This window comes from Zingiber officinale, chromosome 7B (assembly GCF_018446385.1).
Source record: "Zingiber officinale cultivar Zhangliang chromosome 7B, Zo_v1.1, whole genome shotgun sequence".
NCBI classification, from domain to species: domain Eukaryota; kingdom Viridiplantae; phylum Streptophyta; class Magnoliopsida; order Zingiberales; family Zingiberaceae; genus Zingiber; species Zingiber officinale.
Window position 1 is genome coordinate 46,197,158 of NC_055999.1, and position 20,549 is coordinate 46,217,706.

A 20,549-nucleotide genomic window follows, 5' to 3' on the forward strand; every position below is an offset into this window, starting at 1 on the left:
GCTTCTTGGACTTCTTCTTCGGAAGTTGAGCATCTCTCAACCTCGTAGTCCTCTTCCTCTTGATCTTGATCCAATGAGTCACCCTCTTTGGATTCTTCTTGGTTTGGTACAGTGCAGGGGATCTCATGAATCTTTGCCAATTTTCTCCATAGCTCTTTGGCATCTTCAAAATCTCTAATTTGCTCCAAGATGTTGTTTGGCAATAAATTGACCAAAAGCTTGGTCACTTTGTCATTGGCCTCACATCTTTGGATTTGTTCTTGGCTCCACTTGCTCCTCTTGAGAACTTTGCCCTTGGAATTTGTTGGAGCTTCAAATCCTTCCATTAGAGCAAACCATTGCTCTATCTCCATCATCAAGAAATTCTCGATCCTTGATTTCCAAAGATCGAAGCTTGTTGAAATAAATGATGAATGCACACTTGTATTGAATCCAAGTCCGTCTTGGAATTCCATTGAAGTTGAGCTTGATAAAATCTTTGACTTGAAGAATTTTGCTCCAACTTCTTCACCCTCTAGCTCTTTTCCCTTTCCGGGGATGATTCCGGTGAAGAGAAACCTCGCTCTGATACCACTTGTTGGGACCTGAAATGGAGTTAGAGGGGGGGGGGTGAATAGCTCGGCACGATCTCATGCTTGTCGTTGCTTGTTTCTTCAAAGATAAGCAGTGGAAATACAAGAAACAATACATACAACGCTAACAAAAGGATTTACTTGGTATCCACCTCAAGATGAGGTGACTAATCCAAGGATCCACACACACGAGCACTCTCCACTATGGAAAACACTCCTTTACGGTAACTACCGAAGGAGGAGAAACCTTTACAAACTCACACAAGAAACAAGAAGAGAAGAAGAAGCAACTACAAATAAATCTTACATGATTGTGTACAATAAGCCCTAGCTAGCTTCTTCCTCTTGCTTGGGATGTCTCTTGATCTTGGAAACGCTGCTCCAAGAAGCTTCAAGAACTGGCAGTGAGCTCTGGAGAAAAATCCTAGAAGATTGCTGTGCTTGTGTTGAAGAAGGCCGAGAGAGCTCTAACGAGTTCTGCACACGCCAACGGCTAAATGCGATGCCAACGGTCGGATCCCAATCGATTGGATTGCTCCCAATCGATTGGGAAGGCTTTGGATCGATCCACCGATCGATCCAGAGCGCCTCTGTGCTCTCGGGAATTGCCTGGATTGATCGGTCGATCGATCCAGGGCTTATCGCGCGAAGTTGTAGCTCCTAATCGATCGCCCGATTGATTGGGGGCTCTGGATCGATCGGTTGATCGATCCAGAGCTGTTTTGTTCGCGTGATGCTCGTTCCCAATCGATCCAATGATCAATTAGGAGGAGGTTTGTTGCAAGAACTCATCCAATCGATCGGTCGATCGATTGGGCATGTGCCAATCGATCGACTGATAGATCCAGCTCCTTGTTTTTGCCCAAAAACAAGTCCAAAGTCCCCTAAACCAACATCCGGTCAACCATGACCTGTTGGTCCATCATGCCTAGCATCCGGTCACCCTTGACCTACTAGGACTCACTCACCAAGTGTCCGGTCAATCCCTTTGACCACTTGAACTTTTTAACTCGTGCCAAGTATCCGGTCAATCCCTTTGACCTACTTAGACTTTCCAACACCAGATGTCCGATCAGCCTTGATCCATCTGGATTTCCTCGTGTCTGGCTTCACTCACCAGGACTTCCCAATTGTCTAGCTTCACTCACTAGAACTTCTCAACTGCCTAACTTCACTCACCTGGATTTTCATTCTGCCTAGCTTCACTCACTAGGTCTTTCACCTGGCTTCACTCACCAGGATTTTCCATTCTTCCTAGCTTCACTCACTAGGTCTTTCACCTGACTTCACTCACCAGGATTTACCTTCTACCTAGCTTCACTCACTAGGTCTTTCACCTGATTTCACTCACCAGGATTTCCAATCAAGTTTCCAGTCAACTTTGATCTACTTGACTCTCCTTCATAATTTCCCCACATGAACAATCACACCTGCAATCTCCATGTGTTGTCTACATGTATTGTCAAACATCGAAACCCAAACATCAAGACTCGAGCTTGACTCAATTCAAGCTCAGTCAAACAGGTCAACCTTGACCTAGGGAATATTGTACCAACTTGTGATATAACAAGTTTTTGGAGCTTGCAGGAAAGTCCTAAGTGGTACTTAGGCAAAAGTCCTAGCTGTGGTTAGGTAGGTGGAAAACCCTAGGGGGTGGTAACCCTAGGTCATAGGGGGTGGTAACCCTATGCGGAAAGTGTAACGACCCGCCTTCTACTGACTAGGCTGTAAGGCCGATCGCTACATTATGCTGTGCTAAATTACTATTGCGGAAATCTGGATTGATTAAAATTTTACTAAACTGATTACTGTAAAATCTGAACTTAATATTCTAGGTGTACCTAGGAGTTGTACACATGCTAGGGAAGATAATCTATGCCTCTCGGATGTCCTGCTAGCTGTAATTAGGCATTTCAATCGATCCATGAATCGATTGGGCTGTCGGATCGATCCAGTGATCAATCCAGCATGATACTGGCAGGGAGAGAAACCCTGGATCGGTCGGCTGACCGATCCACAAGCTTCATAGCTTTTGTATGCAGCTGGATCGGTCTACCGACCGATCCAGGAGTACATTGATCGGTCGGTAGACCGATCCAGTGGCTCACTGATCGGTCGGCTGACCGATTAGTGAGCTTTGTACTTCTCAGGATCGGTCGGTGACCGATCCATAAACTCTGAACTTCCCAACTACCTACTGACCTGCCGATCGATCCGTAGATCGATCGGTTTCGATTTCGCACTGAAACTCTGATTTTAGCACTAGTTCGTGCCAAAACCTCACACAACAATTATACAATGCATGGAAAACATTCTAATATCCACTAACTAGCATTCTAACATGACATAGTGCAAGATTTATTAATTCATAGCATTTAAACTACTAGAAATGCATAAAAGTGTCTTAAGAAAGAAACTAAGTTCTTAATTTGCTAAACTTCCTAAGGATCTTCATTCCAGGTTCCTGCCACACACACCATCTCTGCATTGACCTCCAGCTTCCTCTGCTAGTCCATCTTCCCTTTACCTTTATCTGCAGTATAAGGGAAAATAGTATCTGTAAGCTTTAAGCTTAGTAAGAAACCAACTACCTCACTAAAACATGCAACGATGCAAACATGTTTTTAAAGAATGCTATTTAAAAACATGCACTGAATTTTGTTAAAGCATGGCATACTGAAGTTACATGGCATAAATACTGAAACATGGCATGCATAATAAAATCTAAGCATGGAGCTATCTCATGGTATCAACTAGGAGAGCTAAACTGAAACTGAAACTAAAACTGAGCTAAAACTGAGCTTAAACTATATTCACAAAACTAGGTTACGAATTTGAAAGCTATTATCATAATAAGTGAAAATAGTAATCATGCTGCTGTTTGGGCCCGACAACTGTACTTGCTGTGCGCGCATCCTTAACTAGAAAGGTTTAATAGGTTATCTGAACCTAGGGACGACTGTGGGAGCCCAACCCAATGGATATCTAATCCTGTACAGTGCCAGTAAAAATAAAATACTGAATATAGCTACTAATTGTTTATTTTACTGTTTCTAGGTTATCTGAACCTAGAGCTAGGTTATCTAAACCTAGAGGCGACTGTGGGAGCCCCCCCATTGGACCGTAGTCCCATGTAAGCTGAAACTAGACTAATATACTGATTTAAATGCTACTAATGCATTTAACTAAGCTGTTAAAAATATCTGAGGTAATATTTAGCTACACTAATCACTTTGTCGAACACTTGGTGTGCTCCAACTCTCCCCTCTAATAGGGAGATCACCTCTAGGCACCCGACAACGTCTAGAGCCTCCAACTAAAGGAGAACAACGTGTCTGGCCCATCTAGAGGTGCTCAACTAGATCCCTAATCTGCGAGGAGGGTTTAAACACACCCTGGGTGCCGAAAAATCTGCATATAACTAAACTAAAGGCATGCAATCAAACGAAAGCTACTTATACTGCAGGTGAGGGGTTTCTTACCTCCTGTTCATAATTTCTTACGATTATAATCGCTAGGTTTCACGGAGGAGAGATCTCTTCAACGATCTTCTCGCGTCTATGCGTTCCTCTCGCGGAGGGGAGCGTCCTCGTGCCTTTGATGTTGCCGGGAGGTGCTCCTAGGGCCCTTGGCTTGGTGCGTCGAGAGAAGGAGGAGGAAAGGAGAGGGGCGGCGTGAGGCTAGGGTAAGGAGAAGAAGTTTACGGTGGAAACCAAAAATATCACCCTCACTTAATTATTTTCTATTTATATTAAGTGATAATTCCGGCCTAACTCCAACTTAAATAAAATTGATTCCCTTTCCTTTCAGCACGGCCTTGCTGGGTTCAACTGGTTACTAGAATTATCCGTAAACCATAGGTCTCGGGTTCAATTCCCGCTTAGGCCGTTTTCGGTTTCTTTTTGTTTTTGCTACTTCCGCTACTCTAAAAATTTTGTAAAAATATTCTAAAATTTCAGAAAATTCATAGAATATTTATAAAATAGTTTTTAGAATTTTCGGGTGTTACAATCCCCCATACCTTATAAAAAGTTCGTCCTCGAACTTAGAATAATTCTGGGTACTTCTGTCTCATGCTGGCTTCTGTCTCCCAAGTTGCCTCTTCTGCTGTGTGATTTCGCCAAATAACTTTGACTAATGGTACTTCCTTGTTCCGTAATTTCTTAACTGCTCGGTCTATTATCTGAATAGGCCGACTGTCATAGCTGAGGTCTTCGCGGATCTGTACCGACTGGGGCTCAATCACCTAGGTGGCATCTGGGGTATGCTTCTTCAGCATAGAGGCATGAAATACATTGTGGACAGCTGACATTTCCTGGGGTAGCTCTAGCTCATATGCTACCTTGCCCACTCTTCTGCTGATAAGGTACGGTCCCACATATCGGGGACTTAGCTTGCCCTTCTTCCCAAAACGCATTACTCCCTTCATGGGAGCTACTCTAAGGAACACTGAATCCCCAACTGAAAACTCTAAGGGTCTGCGCCGTGTATGGCTCTGAGCTGCCTCTATCCTCTGGCGGATCTGTCAGTATAGTCTTTGTGATATCGCCACTAGATCTGCTCAAGTTCTAGCTCTTTCCTGCTCACCACTCTCATATCGCCAGATTGGAGATCTACACCTCCGCCCATAGAGAGCCTCATAAGGTGCCATACCGATAGTGGCACGATAGTTGTTGTTGTATGCAAATTCGCTAGACTCGGATATTTGCACCAACTTCCTTTGAAATCTAGGGCACATGCTCGGGCATATCTTGAGTACCTGATTTACTCGCTCTGTCTGAGGATGGAAGACTGTGCTAAACTTTAACTTCATGCCCAAAGCTGACTGTACACACTCCCAGAAGTGTGACGTGAACCTGCTGTCTTTGTCTGAAATAATGGTTCGTGGGACTCCATGTAATCTAACGATCTCCTTGAGATACAACTGAGCTAGCTGTTCCATGGAGTAGGATATCCTGATAGCTAAGAAGTGGGCTGATTTAGTCAATCTGTCGACTATTACCCAGATGGTATCAAAACCATTCGTGGTTCTGGGTAATCCCACTATAAAATCCATAGAAATGTCTTCCCACTTCCATTCTGGTATCTGTATGGGCTGCAAAACTCCCCCTGGTCTCTGATGTTCTGCCTTAACCCTCTAACAGGTTAGGCAGGTGCTGACGTATCGAGCGATGTCTCTCTTCATCCCAGGCCACCAAAAACATTTCTTCATGTCCTGGTACATTTTGGTGGAGCCAGGATGCATCGCATAGGGAGTCTTGTGAGCCTCATCTGAAATCTTCCTTCTGAGTTCCTCCTGATCTGGAACACATAATCTGTCGCAGAAATACAACACCCCTCTATCTGATATTCTGAACTCTCCACCTTTTGATTCTGCTAATCCTTGCTTGATTTTCTGAATTTCAGGATCCTGTTCCTGAGCTGTCTGGATGTCACCAAGCAAGGTCGACTCTAAGGTCATAGTAGAGAGCTGTCCGACTATGAGTTCGAGACCGAAATCTATGATCTCTTTCTGTAGGGGTGGTGACATGGCTGCTAGAGATAATAAGGTAGCACTGGACTTTCTGCTAAGTGCATCTGCTACTCTATTGGCTTTCCCTAGGTGGTAGAGGATGTCTATATCGTAGTCCTTGACTAGCTCTAGCCATCTGCACTGTCGCATATTCAGATCCTTCTGAGTGAAGAAGTACTTCAGACTCTGATGATCTGTATACACTCTGCACTGAGCTCCATACTAGTAATGTCTCCAAATCTTGAGGGCGAACACCACTGCTGCAAGCTCAAGGTCATGAGTAGGATAGTTCTTCTCATAATCCTTAAGTTGTCTGGAGGCATAGGCGATCACCTTGCCATTTTGCATCAGCACTGCTCCTAGTCCCAACTTCGAGGCATCACTATATATGTCAAAGCTATCTCCGTTCTCTGGTAGAGTCAGAATAGGTGCACTGGTCAATCTCCTTTTCAGCTCGCTGAAACTGTTCTCACAGATCTTTTTCTTCTTTCTGGTAAGAGCTGTCAGTGGGGAGGTTATCCTGGAGAAATCCTCTACGAATTTCCTGTAGTAACCTGCTAATCCCAGAAAGCTTCTGATCTCACTGGCGTTCTTGGGTCTTTTCCAGTTGCTCACAGCTTCTATCTTACTGGGGGTCTACCATGATACCATCCTTTGAGATGATATGACCCAGGAAGGACACCTGATCTAGCCAAAATTCACATTTGGTGAACTTGGCGTACAGCTGATTCTGCTGAAGGGTCTGCAATACTGTTTTCAGGTGCTCTACGTGTTCTTCCTGAGTTCTTGAATAGATAAGAATGTCATCGATGAACACGATAACGAACTTATCTAAGTATTCTCTGAATACCCTGTTCATGAGGTCCATGAAAGTAGCTGGAGCATTGGTCACACCAAAGGGCATGACTATGAACTCGTAATGTCCGTATCTAGTCCTGAATGCTGTCTTAGGTAAATCCCCTTCTTTGACCTTCACCTGATGATAACCTGATCTGAGGTCTATTTTAGAGAACACTGCTGCTCCCTTTAGCTGATCAAACAGGTCATCTATTCTGGGAAGAGGATACCTGTTCTTGATGGTGACTTGGTTCAGTGCTTGGTAGTCTATACACAGGCGCATGCTCCCATCCTTCTTCTTCACGAACAATATAGGCGCTCCCCATGGTGAGTGACTAGGACGTATGAAGCCCTTGTCAAGCAGCTCCTGTAGTTGCTCATGAAGTTCCTTCAGTTTTGCTGGAGCCATGCGGTAAGGTGCTTTGGAGATAGGATTTGTACCGGGAATGAGCTCTATCTCAAATTCGATCTCCCTGTCTGGTGCTAGGCCTGGTAACTCTTCGGGGAAGACTACTGGGTAGTCACATACGACTCGGACCTCTGCTAGCTGTTGGTCCTTGTCCTGACTGGTATTGACTACATGTGCCAAAAATCCCGTACATCCTGAATCCATTAACCTCTGTGCCTTCATAGTTGAGAGAAACTTCTTGGCCTTTCTCTTGGGTTCTCCGACGAACTCAAACTGTGCTTCTGCTTCAGGTTGGAATACAACTTTCTGCTTACGGCACTCGATGGAGGCACCGTATCTGATCAAGAAGTCCATTCCAAGGATGACATCGTAGTCAATCATATTTAGCACTATCAGATCACAAAAGAGCTCTCTGTTTGCTATAATGACTGGCACTGCTCTGAGCCAGTGCGTGGATGCCATAATTTCTCCTGAAGGTAAGGTCGTCAGAAACTGACTACTGAGTACCTCTGGAGGTCTCGCTAATTTCTTTGCAAATGCCTTGGATATATAAGAATGGGTTGCCCCAGTATCGAATAAGACAGTTGTACTTTGCTGTAAAATACAAATCTGACCTGTAACAACTGTCGAGGCATTTGCTACGTCCTCTCTGGTGAGTGAATAGATCCTCGCATTGGTCGTAGCTGGAGGGGCTTCTAATCTGCCCTGGCTGATATGTGGACCATCTAAAGTGGCCTGCATCTGATGTAACTGAGCTGGCTGGCCTCCCTACTGAATCGGTTGCGGCTGAGGAAGACTGGTCTTCTTTGGACACTGATTGGCCATATGCCCTTCCTGTCCGCATTCGAAGCATCCTCGTGTGCCCTTACGACAAACTCCAGGATGGAATTTCCCACAAGTAGCACACTTTGGATAACTGAGCTGCTTGCTGGCTGGCCCTCCTTTTGGGTAACTCCCTAGTTTGCGCTTGTTGCTGGAGTTCCCTTTCCAGTTAGAGCCATGGGAGCTGTGACCCTGCTGATATGTGGACCATCTAAAGTGACCTGCATCTGATGTAACTGAGCTGGCTGGCCTCCCTACTGAATCGGTTGCGGCTGAGGAAGACTGGTCTTCTTTGGACACTGATTGGCCATATGCCCTTCCTGTCCGCATTCGAAGCATCCTCGTGTGCCCTTACGACAAACTCCAGGATGGAATTTCCCACAAGTAGCACACTTTGGATAACTGAGCTGCTTGCTGGCTGGCCCTCCTTTTGGGTAACTCCCTAGTTTGCGCTTGTTGCTGGAGTTCCCTTTCCAGTTAGAGCCATGGGAGCTGTGACCCTGCTGCTTCTGAGTGCCTGAGTCTCCTTGACCTTTAGCTTCTGAGAGGACTTGCTTCTGCTGCTTGATGCTATTCTAGTAATGCTCAGTGATTAGAGCACTGCTCACTAATTCTTCTGTGGTTTGTGGCCTATGAACGCCACCAGCCACGTTCATTGCTATTTCCGGCCTCTGCATCTTGAGCATCAACCGGATTCGTTCCCTTTCTGTGCTGACTAATTCAGGGCATAGACGAGCCAACCTGTTGAATTCTTCACGGCTTCCTCAACTGATAGGTTGCCCTGACGAAACTCAGTGAACTCGTCGTAGTGACGGTTGGTGACCCACACATGAAAGAACTCCTCAAAGAATTCCTTCTCGAAGTCAGCCCATGTCATCTGGTTCACTGGGCGCTTCGCTCTGATTCTCTCCCACCACATACGTGCATCTCCTATCAGACAGAAGGAGGCGCACTTCACCTTCTCATGTTCTGGCCAGTCCAGAAGCTCCATCGTACTTTCCAGTGTTTTGAACCATGCCTGAGCATCCCATGGTTCATTGCTGCCTGAGAAATTCTCTGGCTTGACTCTCTGCCACTGGATCAGATAGGCTTCTCTCTGCGTTCCTGCTGCTGGGGCTACTGGTGCCGTAGGCTGGACTGGTGGAACCTCTAAGACCACTGGTGTCGCTAAGTTAGGCTCCGGGGTGACAGTGGGAGTGTTCTGCTGACTAGCCTTTAAGGTGGCTATTTCCTGTTGCTGTTCAGCTAGCTGCTGCTGTAACTGAGCCACTAGTGCTATAAGGTCTGGGGGAGGCACTGAACTGCCTGCCTCATGCTAGGGCTCAGTAGCTGGTGCCCTTCTAGCTGGACGTCTTCGTGCCATTTCTAAAGACATAGAGGGCATACATAACTAAGGCAATCATGTTTATATATCTACTATCATTATCATGTTAGGTGTTATCATCAATCAACATGCTACAGTATCTATAAACATGAAAGAAAGAACATAATAAAGTGAGAGACGTTTCTTACTTGGAAGCTGCAGGTTCAATGCTGATGTGTGTGTAGGAAGTATGGAACACTGCTCTGATACCACTCTGTAACGACCCGCCTTCTACTGACTAGGCTGTAAGGCCGATCGCTACATTATGCTGTGCTAAATTACTATTGCGGAAATCTGGATTGATTAAAATTTTACTAAACTGATTACTGTAAAATCTGAACTTAATATTCTAGGTGTACCTTGGAGTTGTACACATGCTAGGGAAGATAATCTATGCCTCTCGGATGTCCTGCTAGCTGTAATTAGGCATTTCAATTGTTCCATGAATCGATTGGGCTGTCGGATCGATCCAGTGATCGATCCAGCTTGATATTGGCACGGAGAGAAACCCTGAATCGGTCGGCTGACCGATCCACAAGCTTCATCGCTTCTGTATGCGGCTGGATCGGTCTACCGACCGATCCAGGAGTACACTGATCGGTCGGTAGACCGATCCAGTGGCTCACTGATCGGTCGGCTGACCAATCAGTGAGCTTTGTACTTCTCTGTTCGCATCTGGATCGGTCGGCTGACCGATCCATAAATCTCTGTTCACGACTGGATCGGTCAGCTGACCAATCCAGTGGCACAACCCAGTTCTGATCGATCCATAGATCGATCTGGGTTTCTGATTTCAGCACTGAAACTCTGATTTCAGCACTAGTTCGTGCCAAAACCTCACACAACAATTATACAATGCATGGAAAATATTCTAATATCCACTAACTAGCATTCTAACATGACATAGTGCAAGATTTATTAATTCATAGCATTTAAACTACTAGAAATGCATAAAAGTGTCTTAAGAAAGAAACTAAGTTCTTAATTTGCTAAACTTCCTAAGGATCTTCATTTCAGGTTCCTGCCAAACACCCTCTCTGCATTGACCTCCATCTTCCTCTGCTAGTCCATCTTCCCTTTACATTTATCTGCAGTATAAGGGAAAATAGTATCTGTAAGCTTTAAGCTTAGTAAGAAACCAACTACCTCACTAAAACATGCAACGATGCAAACATGTTTTTAAAGAATGCTATTTAAAAACATGCATTGAATTTTGTTAAAGCATGGCATACTGAAGTTACATGGCATAAATACTGAAACATGGCATGCATAATAAAATCTAAGCATGGAGCTATCTCATGGTATCAACTAGGAGAACTAAACTGAAAATGAAACTAAAACTGAACTAAAACTGAGCTTAAACTATATTCACATAACTAGGTTACGAATTTGAAAGCTATTATCATAATAAGTGAAAATAGTAATCATGCTGCTGTTTGGGCCCGGCAACTGTACTTGCTGTGCGCGCATCCTTAACTAGACCCGGGGTTGCAAATCCCAAATTTAGTAAGGTTTACTAGGTTATCTGAACCTAGGGACGACTGTGGGAGCCCAATCGAATGGATATCTAATCCTGTACAGTGCAACTAAAAATAAAATACTGAATATAGCTACTAATTGTTTATTTTACTGTTTCTAGGTTATCTGAACCTAGAGCTAGGTTATCTAAACCTAGAGGCGACTGTGGGAGCCCACCCATTGGACCGTAGTCCCATGTAAGCTGAAACTAGACTAATATACTGATTTAAATGCTACTAATGCATTTAACTGAGCTGTTAAAAATATCTGAGGTAATATTTAGCTACACTAATCACTTTGTCGAACACTTGGTGTGCTCCAACTCCCCCCTCTAATAGGGAGACCACCTCTAGGCATCCGACAACGTCTAGAGCCTCCAACTGAAGGAGAACAACGTGTCTGACCCATCTAGAGGTGCTCAACTAGATCCATAATCTGCGAGGAGGGTTTAAACACACCCTGGGTGCCGAAAAATCTGCATATAACTAAACTAAAGGCATGAAATCAAACGAAAGCTACTTATACTGCAGGTGAGGGGTTTCTTACCTCCTGTTCGTAATTTCTTACGATTATAATCGCTAGGTTTCACGGAGGAGAGATCTCTTCAACGATCTTCTCGCGTCTATGTGTTCCTCTCGCGGAGGGGAGCGTCCTCGTGCCTTTGATGTTGCCGGGAGGTGCTCCTAGGGCCCTTGGCTTGGTGCGCCGAGAGAAGGAGGAGGAAAGGAGAGGGGCGGCGTGAGGCTAGGGTAAGGAGAAGAAGTTCACGGTGGAAACCAAAAATATCACCCTCACTTAATTATTTTCTATTTATATTAAGTGATAATTCCGGCCTAACTCCAACTTAAATAAAATTGATTCCCTTTCCTTTCAGCACGGCCCTGCTGGGTTCAACTGGTTACTAGAATTATCCGTAAACCATAGGTCTCGGGTTCAATTCCCGCTTAGGGCGTTTTCGATTTCTATTTGTTTTTGCTACTTCCGCTACTCTAAAAATTCTGTAAAAATTTTCTAAAATTCCAAAAAATTCATAGAATATTTATAAAATAGTTTTGATAATTTTTGAGCATTACAGAAAGTCTTGGCGGGTCGAGTGCTTCTGGAAAAAGTCCTAGGGGGTGGTAACCCTAGGTGAAAACTCCTGGTGTCGCAAACCAGGTGGAAGACTAGATGGGCCGGGAAGCGGAAGTCCAGCAGAAAGTCCGGAAGCTTCGAATGCTGAGCAAAAGTCCAGTCGATCTGGAGGATCACACTGGCAATAGGTAAATCTCCTGAGTGGAGTAGGTGAGTACGCGTTTCCCGTAGAGGGAACAGTAGGCGTGGGGTTGACCTAGGGTTTTCGGTTGGAAGTCCGAAGTCAGATCCGGACAGTCCGATGACTGTCGATTATATCACTTATAATATGTCTGTGCTAACTTTGTTTTGTAGGGTTTGTGTTTGGGACTAACACATTTTACAGGAACAAAGAAGCACATTTGAGCACAGATAAACAGTGTTCGAGGCGCCTCCATGGGGCTTGGAGGCGCCTCGGGTGTAAGCCGAAGCCAGCTGTCCAGAGGAGCTAGAGGTGCCTCGGAGGAAGCTGAAGGCGCCTTGAGGAGGCTTGAAGGCACCTTACACCTGATAAGGTGCGACCAGGTTTGCGTTGATCCACCCGTGCGACTCGGCGACCTGGAGGAGCCTCGAACCGGCTTGGAGGCGCCTCCAGCACTTTTTAAAAGAGGGGTCGAGGCAGAGGCTCAGTATATCAATTCTAAAGCTGTTATTCATCAACGTACTGCTCAAAAAATGACCCGACGAAGCTACGACGAGTTTTCGACAACCCAAAGTTACAAGTCTTCCTCTTAGTGTTGTCGGTATAAGTTACTGTTAGTACTTTCAATTGTAATCTCTTTTTGTACCAAATTTATGATTTGATAGTGAATTTCCCACAGTAATCGCTCAACGAGCGAGGGCCTTGGAGTAGGAGTCATCTAAGGCTCCGAATCAAGTAAAAACACTTGGGTCCTTTTTTGTGTTTGCTTTTATTGTTATTTCCGCTGCATTACACTCGAACGCTTTACGAATTCGAATCGAACGAAATAGCCACAAGCGCTATTAACCCCCTCTAGCACTTCTCGATCCAACAAAAGTCAGAATGGACAGTCTCGAGACTATCAAACTAAGTTAAAATGCAATATTTTTCCTTTTGTGCTAAATCTATGGTGCAGTAATCAAAGTTGGAAGTTAGCAAGAAAAAAGACTTCCAGACGCCAGGGAAGGGTCTAGGCACTTGAATGTCCATGCGCCTAGAGTGGGTTTAGGTTCCTAGATTAGGCAGAACCCAGCTGTGAGTGCAGATGAGGTGGTGCACTCTAATTGGCCAAAACATGTTAGAGTCCATGCACCAAGGCAGATCCATGCTCCTGGAGATGGATAAAACCTACGTTGATAGAGCTTCGCCGAGTTGCAACCACGTTAGCTGTCCAAGCACTCGGGAGTGGTCCAGGCGCCCGAAGTTTGATAAATCCCTGACGAAGCAAGATCTTATAGGCTTCGATTTAGGTGCCTCAGACTGTTCTAGGCACCTGTAAAAGGCTATAAAAAGGGCTTCAACCAGTAGCTTCAAAATACAATTCTCTATGACTTCTATACTTGCACTCTGCTCCAAAATCTCTCCACGATGTCTGAACGCTGATCCGACAACTAACGCCAAACCTGCTACTCATTTAATGTTTTTAGTAAATTTTGTCTTTACATTTACTTTGTAATTCATATTTATTTTGTAATTCTTTAAGCTATTAGTGAATTACCTAATGTAAACATTCAATGAGTGTGGACCTTAGAGTAGGAGTCGTCGAAGGCTTTGAACCAAGTAAAACTAACTTGTTAACAATTCTTTTTCCTTCTTTTAATTCTATTTTTGCTGCATTTTCTCTAATTTTTAACAAAAATGTGAAAAATTCATGAGCGCTATTCACCCCCCTTTAGCACATTCTTTGATCCTTTAATTGGTATTATAGTGGGGGCACTCTGAATTGGTGCAAACACCATAAGAGCCTTTTGTTTCTTTTTCATTTTTTTCAAGCAAAAATTATTCTTATGCCTTTTTTTTATTTTTCATTTTCAAATTTTCGTCATAAGTAAGAATTGGTGTGATCACCTCTTTTGACAATTTTCTCATTTCTTTGAATTTTCTCGAAGTTGGTGCAAGACCACTTGATCGATATTTCTTTTCGAGTACATTATTGTTTTCTTCTGTACTACTAATCCAAGACCAAGTCTTGGTATATTTTCCTTTATATTCTTATTATGCGAGATCAATTATACGAAATGACCCATCAAGAAGTTTATAGCATTGCTCTCCCACCTCTTTTCTCCGACGAGGACTTTGGCTACTGGAAGAGTCGAATAGAATACCACTTGAAGACACAAGTGGAAATGTGAATCATCATCTAGATGGGATTTGCACTACTGCTCGATGGCACTGGAGTACATGTGACATGCCAAAATTAGGACCCACACATGATGAAAAAGATTGAGGCAGATGTTAAGGAAATTCAGACTCTCCAATACGGCCTGACCAAGAAAGAACTGAACTGAGCCAGTCCCTTCAATAGTGCCAAGGACCTTTGGGAGAAACTAATCAAGCTACATGAAGACACCTCCAATACAAAAGTAAGTAAAAGAGATTTAATTTTAAATAAATTATATAACATAAAAATGTAGGAAGGAGAATCAACAAGGTAGCTTCATGCTCGAATCCTGGATCTCCTCAACAACCTTCACCAGATCGGGCAGAAAGTGGAGAATTGAGACATAATAAGGTATACCTTAAATACTTTTTTGAGGAATACTTTGTGGGCATCCATGGTAGATACTTATAAAGTTTTCAACGATCTTTTATTAATTAGACTAGATGAGTTATTTTTTGAGTTTGAATTGTATGAACAAACTAATGCTACTTTGGTCGAGATAAGTATTGGGGTACTTGTTGGAAAATTCACAAACAAGAAGCTGAAGTCCAAGTACCAACTTGAACCCAAATTTGAAGATGAATCAGATTCTGAAGATGAAGACAAGATCACTGTTGAACTAGTTAACTTAATTCAAAAATTATACAAAAGAAGAAAGGATTCACCAAACATAAAATCAAGAAGTTGATCGAAACAATGGTTAAAGGGAGTCACTCAAAACCAAGTCAGACTCCAAAGAGAAAGTTAGAAATTATATATTACAGTTATAACAAAAAAGGACACTTCAAGTTAACATGCCCAAACCTCAAAGAAGGCAAGAAGTAAAAAAGGAAGAAGCTACTTGGGACGAATCTTCATCGGAAGACTCAGAGGAAGAAGAACAAGCTCAAGAGAGATTTCTTGCATTACCAGCACAGGAACAAATGGTTGAAACTGAGTTTAAGTCTGAAATCGAAGTTGAATATGAATTTGAGACCAAGAGAAGCCACGAATCCATATTCATTTCTAAAGGACCAAGCACTAATGTAAGTTCTGCATTAGTTGAAAATTTATATAACATGATATTTTACTTAACTCATAAATTAGCCAAGTCTAACGTTCGGGTCAAGTCACTCCAAAAGAAGGTAATAGCCCTTAAGGAGAAAACTTACCCAAGTCCTTTGACTGAGTAAGTTCAAAGTGGAACTTCAACTCAAGTCCAATAACTTGAAGAAAAAAATTCTACATTAAAAACTCAAGTCAAAGAACTTAAGAATTCATTGGAACAATTAACTTTGGGTTCCAAGAATCTTGATATGATTCTTGAAAAATAAAGAGCTGTATATAATAGATCCAGACTAGGATACAAGGCTAAGTCTCATTTCAAATTGTATTTATCAATTATAAATAGAAATAGAAATCAAGTCCAAGCATGAGTTCCTAAGCCAACCTTGGACACTCAAGTTAGACCAAACCAATATTGGATCTCTAAGGGTCAAATTCATTCCCTAGATAGACCATATCAACGTTATGATCTAGGGGGAGCAAATAGAAAAACTATTTTTACAATTAGATAAACTTATTTTATTGCTTGATTTCCTGTTTTAATATATATGCGTAGTTTAATTTCTATTTAATTTAGAATGGTTAGATAAGTGTTAGTATTAGCCCTGTACCAATTATGAGATGATTGTAAAGGGCTCATTTTGTATCATATATCATTACTAATAAAAGGAAAAGTTGATTATTATATTTATTTCAGTTCAGTGTCGATTGAATAAGTATAATAATGTCCTTGGGTGGTAGGTTCTTATCTATAGTATATCAATTAGTTGAATTGATAGTGAGATATTGTAGAGAACACTACTTTTAATTATTCCTAGTCGAGCATTAATATATAAGGACAATATTAATGCGTTGAACTATCATGTAGGTCAATGGATGACTTAATCTCACAAGTCATGGATATGAGATATCAGGTTGACACATGGGTATATATGAGAGAATATATACTGAATGACCCGCCATGAGAATGTTTCATGGATCATTATATGAGTGTCATAAACATTCTCATATGACTATTGGTATGAATAGTCCTTAGACCTGAAATCACTACGGTTCCCTACATAAGGAGTTGTATACTTTGGTATCGTCAAATGTCACCCGTAATAGGATGGACTATAAAGTCGATCACTGGGTATGCAATAAATTATGCGGAGGGATGTAGATGGGATCTATACCTTCCATATGAAGGATGCGATATTTGTGGGCCCCTTGATTAGTAGGACACATGAAAGCATGACCATGTGTAAATGAGTCAATATGAGATATTGAGCTCATTTATTTGAGTGTATCTACTTAGAGATCAAGAAACACAAACATTGATAAGAGGATGACACGGTCTATGCCTCATTGATCAATCTAGATATCAGGGATAGAGGGACCAAGTCATACAAGATAATAGCCATGGACAGGTTAGATCGGATCTTGACTTTCTTGTCACTTGGGTAGCAATGATGCCTTGCTAGATGTCACTCATTGCTTATGTATCTAAATGTTGATTTGGGTATATTGTCAACGTTACGAGAACCTATAGGGTCACAATAAAGAACAAGTTGGTATGGAGATGGGTTCATGTGATGGATCATTGGATTAAGTGTAATCTGAATTAGACTCATTGAGTTAGACTCAAATGGATCCAATTGTTAGATTGAGTCGAGTTACATGAGAATCAATGGGTTGGACTCATTGGGTGAACTTGAGTTCACCAAGGAAGTTTAATGGTCAAAATTGAACCATTGGATTGAATGGTTAATTTTGAGCCATTGGATGGGAAGATGAAAGGGCAAAACTCTTGGTATTCATGTGATGGGTATATATATATATCATTTGGATGATATTTTGTGTGTGTGAGGCCTTTTGCATTCTTCTTCTTCCTCTTTCCCTCTCTTGGCTGAAACTCCTAGGTGAGGTTGCTATCACAACCTTAGGTGTTTTCTTCTCCATCTTGTTTTATTTGTGAGACAAACAAAGACAAGGCTTGTTCATGTTGATACCATAGAGGCATGGACGTGTGAACATGCTGAGATCCGAGCTGTCAGGAGATCGTGTGCACGCATCAAGGGTATAATCCTATCATGCAACTTAGTATAGATTATTTGTATGCAATGTTTATTCCCTTCTCATGGATCTGCTGGATAGAGGATCTAGTTAATTTCCACTACGCTTTCATGTGTTTAGCGCGCTAGATCCCAACAATAAGGACTTAGTCTTATTTAACACTTGCTCAACCTGGTACTAGGGTGGGGCGAGATGATAGTACGTTAAGGAAGCTTGGTCTAAGAGTCAAATAGGATAAGACGTACCCTATTTGGTCTACTTAGCTATGTGGAACTAACCAAAGCTACCTTAGACTAGTTAGACCAAGGTTTTTCAATAGAAAAATTAAATATATAATTTCTTAGATAGGCTTTGTTTAGAAGTAGTTATTATTCTGATACCCAAGAAGGCCCTTGTGTCTTGCCACAACCTGAAAGTTAATTTTTGAAATATATATTTAATTGATTGACAGTTAAACTTGAATCTAATTCAAATGTCAATCAATTTCATAAACATCTCACAAAAACTATAAGGTTCCCTGATTGATAATTTAGAAAATGGTGAGACAAATTTAGACTAATTAGACTAATTCAACTTAAGCTAACTTTAAATTAACCTTTAATTAATTCAACTTAAACAAACTTTAAATTAACCTTAAATTAATTCAACTTAAACTAACTTTAAATTAATCTTTAATTAATTCAACTTAAATTAACTTTAAATTAACTTAACTTAAACTAACTTTTAAATTAACCTTTACTTAACTCAACTTAAACTAACTTTAATTTTTTTCCCATAATTTTTGGTTCAGACAATACAAGTTTTTTAAAGGAATTTATGAAGTTAATGGAAAATGAGTTTGAGATGAGCCTAGTAGAATAACTGAATTTCTTTTTGGACTTACAAATAAAACAAACTAAGGAAATATTTATGTTTTCCAAAACAAATATGCTAAGAAGTTAATTAAAAAATTTGAAATGAAAAATTTTAAAGAAATTAATACACCAATGGAAACAAATATAAAAATTGATAATGATCTAAAAGGAAAATCAATTGACTTAAAATACTTTAGAAGTGCCATAGATAGTCTACTATACTTAATTACAAGTCGACCTGATATATTATTTGCAGAAAAATCTGTGTGCTAGGTATCAAATATGTGCAAAAGAATCAATATGTGCTAGGAATAGGAGAAAGCAATCTCCGAACCATGTTACATCGATCTTGTTAGTGTTTGTATTCTTATTTAGTTTCATTAGTTCATTAGGCACTAACAAGTTGTAGGAGCAAGAATTTGAAGAACACCTATGCATCTCCCCTTCTAGCTGGCCTAAGATCTTCAACAAGTTGTATCAGAGCAAGGAAACCCTTCAATGGACTAATCACCAAGAAGAGCACTTTCAACAAAATGACTGGTTCAAGTATTCATCCACCCAAATTCGAAGAAAAATTCTCTTGGTGGAAAAGGAGAATGGAGATATTTTTTTGAAACCAATTTCAATATTTTGCTAATCATGGAAAATAGTTTTGAGATACCTAGGGATCAAAATAATGAGATAATCGAGAAAATAAGATGGAGCAAGAAGCAAAGGGAAGAACATTTGGCAAACTCAAGGGCAATGCATCATTTACTAAATGTTCTTCCCCAACAAGAAGTAACAAGGATTGGAAATTACACGAATACCAATGATTTGTGGGAAAAGCTAGTAGAGCATGAAGGCACATCGGAAGCAAAGTTGGCAAAAGGAGATCTTCTTCGAACTTAACTCAACAACGTCAAACTTCAAAAAGGAGAAAAGGTAACCACACTTCATTCTAAAATTAAGGAAAATTTGAATGGATTAACAAGTGTAAGTGAGAAATGAAGGATGGAAGTGAAGTGATAGAGGGGGGGGGGGGGGAGGGTGAATATCACTCTTTAAAAAGTCTTTCTTTTTTCATATCAATTCGTAAAACAAATGTCAAAGCTACAGCAGAATATACAAGTAAAAGTAATACAGATGACTCAGTTGGTTTCTTGGCTCAGAGGCTATGTCGACTCCTACTCTAAGACCTGTGATCCTTGATAGTACTGTTGGGCAACTCACTATAATTCTTATTCCTAAAATCTTCAAAAAGAAGCAATTTGTACAATGCAAATACAAGATAAGTAACACACTACTATCTTCTTAGAATTTAAGCAATGCAAGCTAATAAAAAAAATATACCGATAAAGAATAAGATGCAAAACTCATCGCCACTTCTTGATGGAGCAGCTTGCTTGTGAAGATGGAGTATAGAATAGCAGGAGCATGAACAGAGAACTGATTCAGATCATATGGTAGAGTTACTTCGGCTCAGACCTCGAGCGCCCCTTTTAAAGTTTCGTTCGGTCTACCGAAAATTCATTCAGTTGGCTGTCCTTTTAGTCAATTGATCCACTTATTAGTTGACTGAATGTAACGCCCGAAAATTCTCAAACTTGCATTAGAATTATTCTATGATTTTTCTGGAATTTTTAGATATTTTCCCGGAATTTTCCGAGTAGTGGAAGTAGCAAAAATAATTAGAACCGCAAAATAGCTTAGGCGGGAATCGAACCCGAGACCTATGGCTTACGGGTAAGTCTAGTAACCTGTGAACCCAACAGGGTCGTGCTGAAAGAAAGAGGAACCAATTATATTTATATTAGAGATGGGTTCAATAATCCACTTAATATAAATTAATTACTTAAGTTGGGTTTGGTTTAATTTGGTTCGGCAGCCCTCTCCTCACAAAACCTCACGCCACCTTCTCCACTCAAACCCTCACGCCGGCGCCCCTCTTCCTCCACCTTCTCATGGAACACCAAGCCCCAAGGGCCAAGGGAACTTCTTCCGGCGAGATCTTCGATACGAGGACGTTCCCCTTCGCGAGAAGAACACGTAGACGCGAGCGGATCGTCGAGAAGATCATCTCCACCGGAGTTCTAGCAAATAGAATCGTAAGAAATTACGAATAGGAG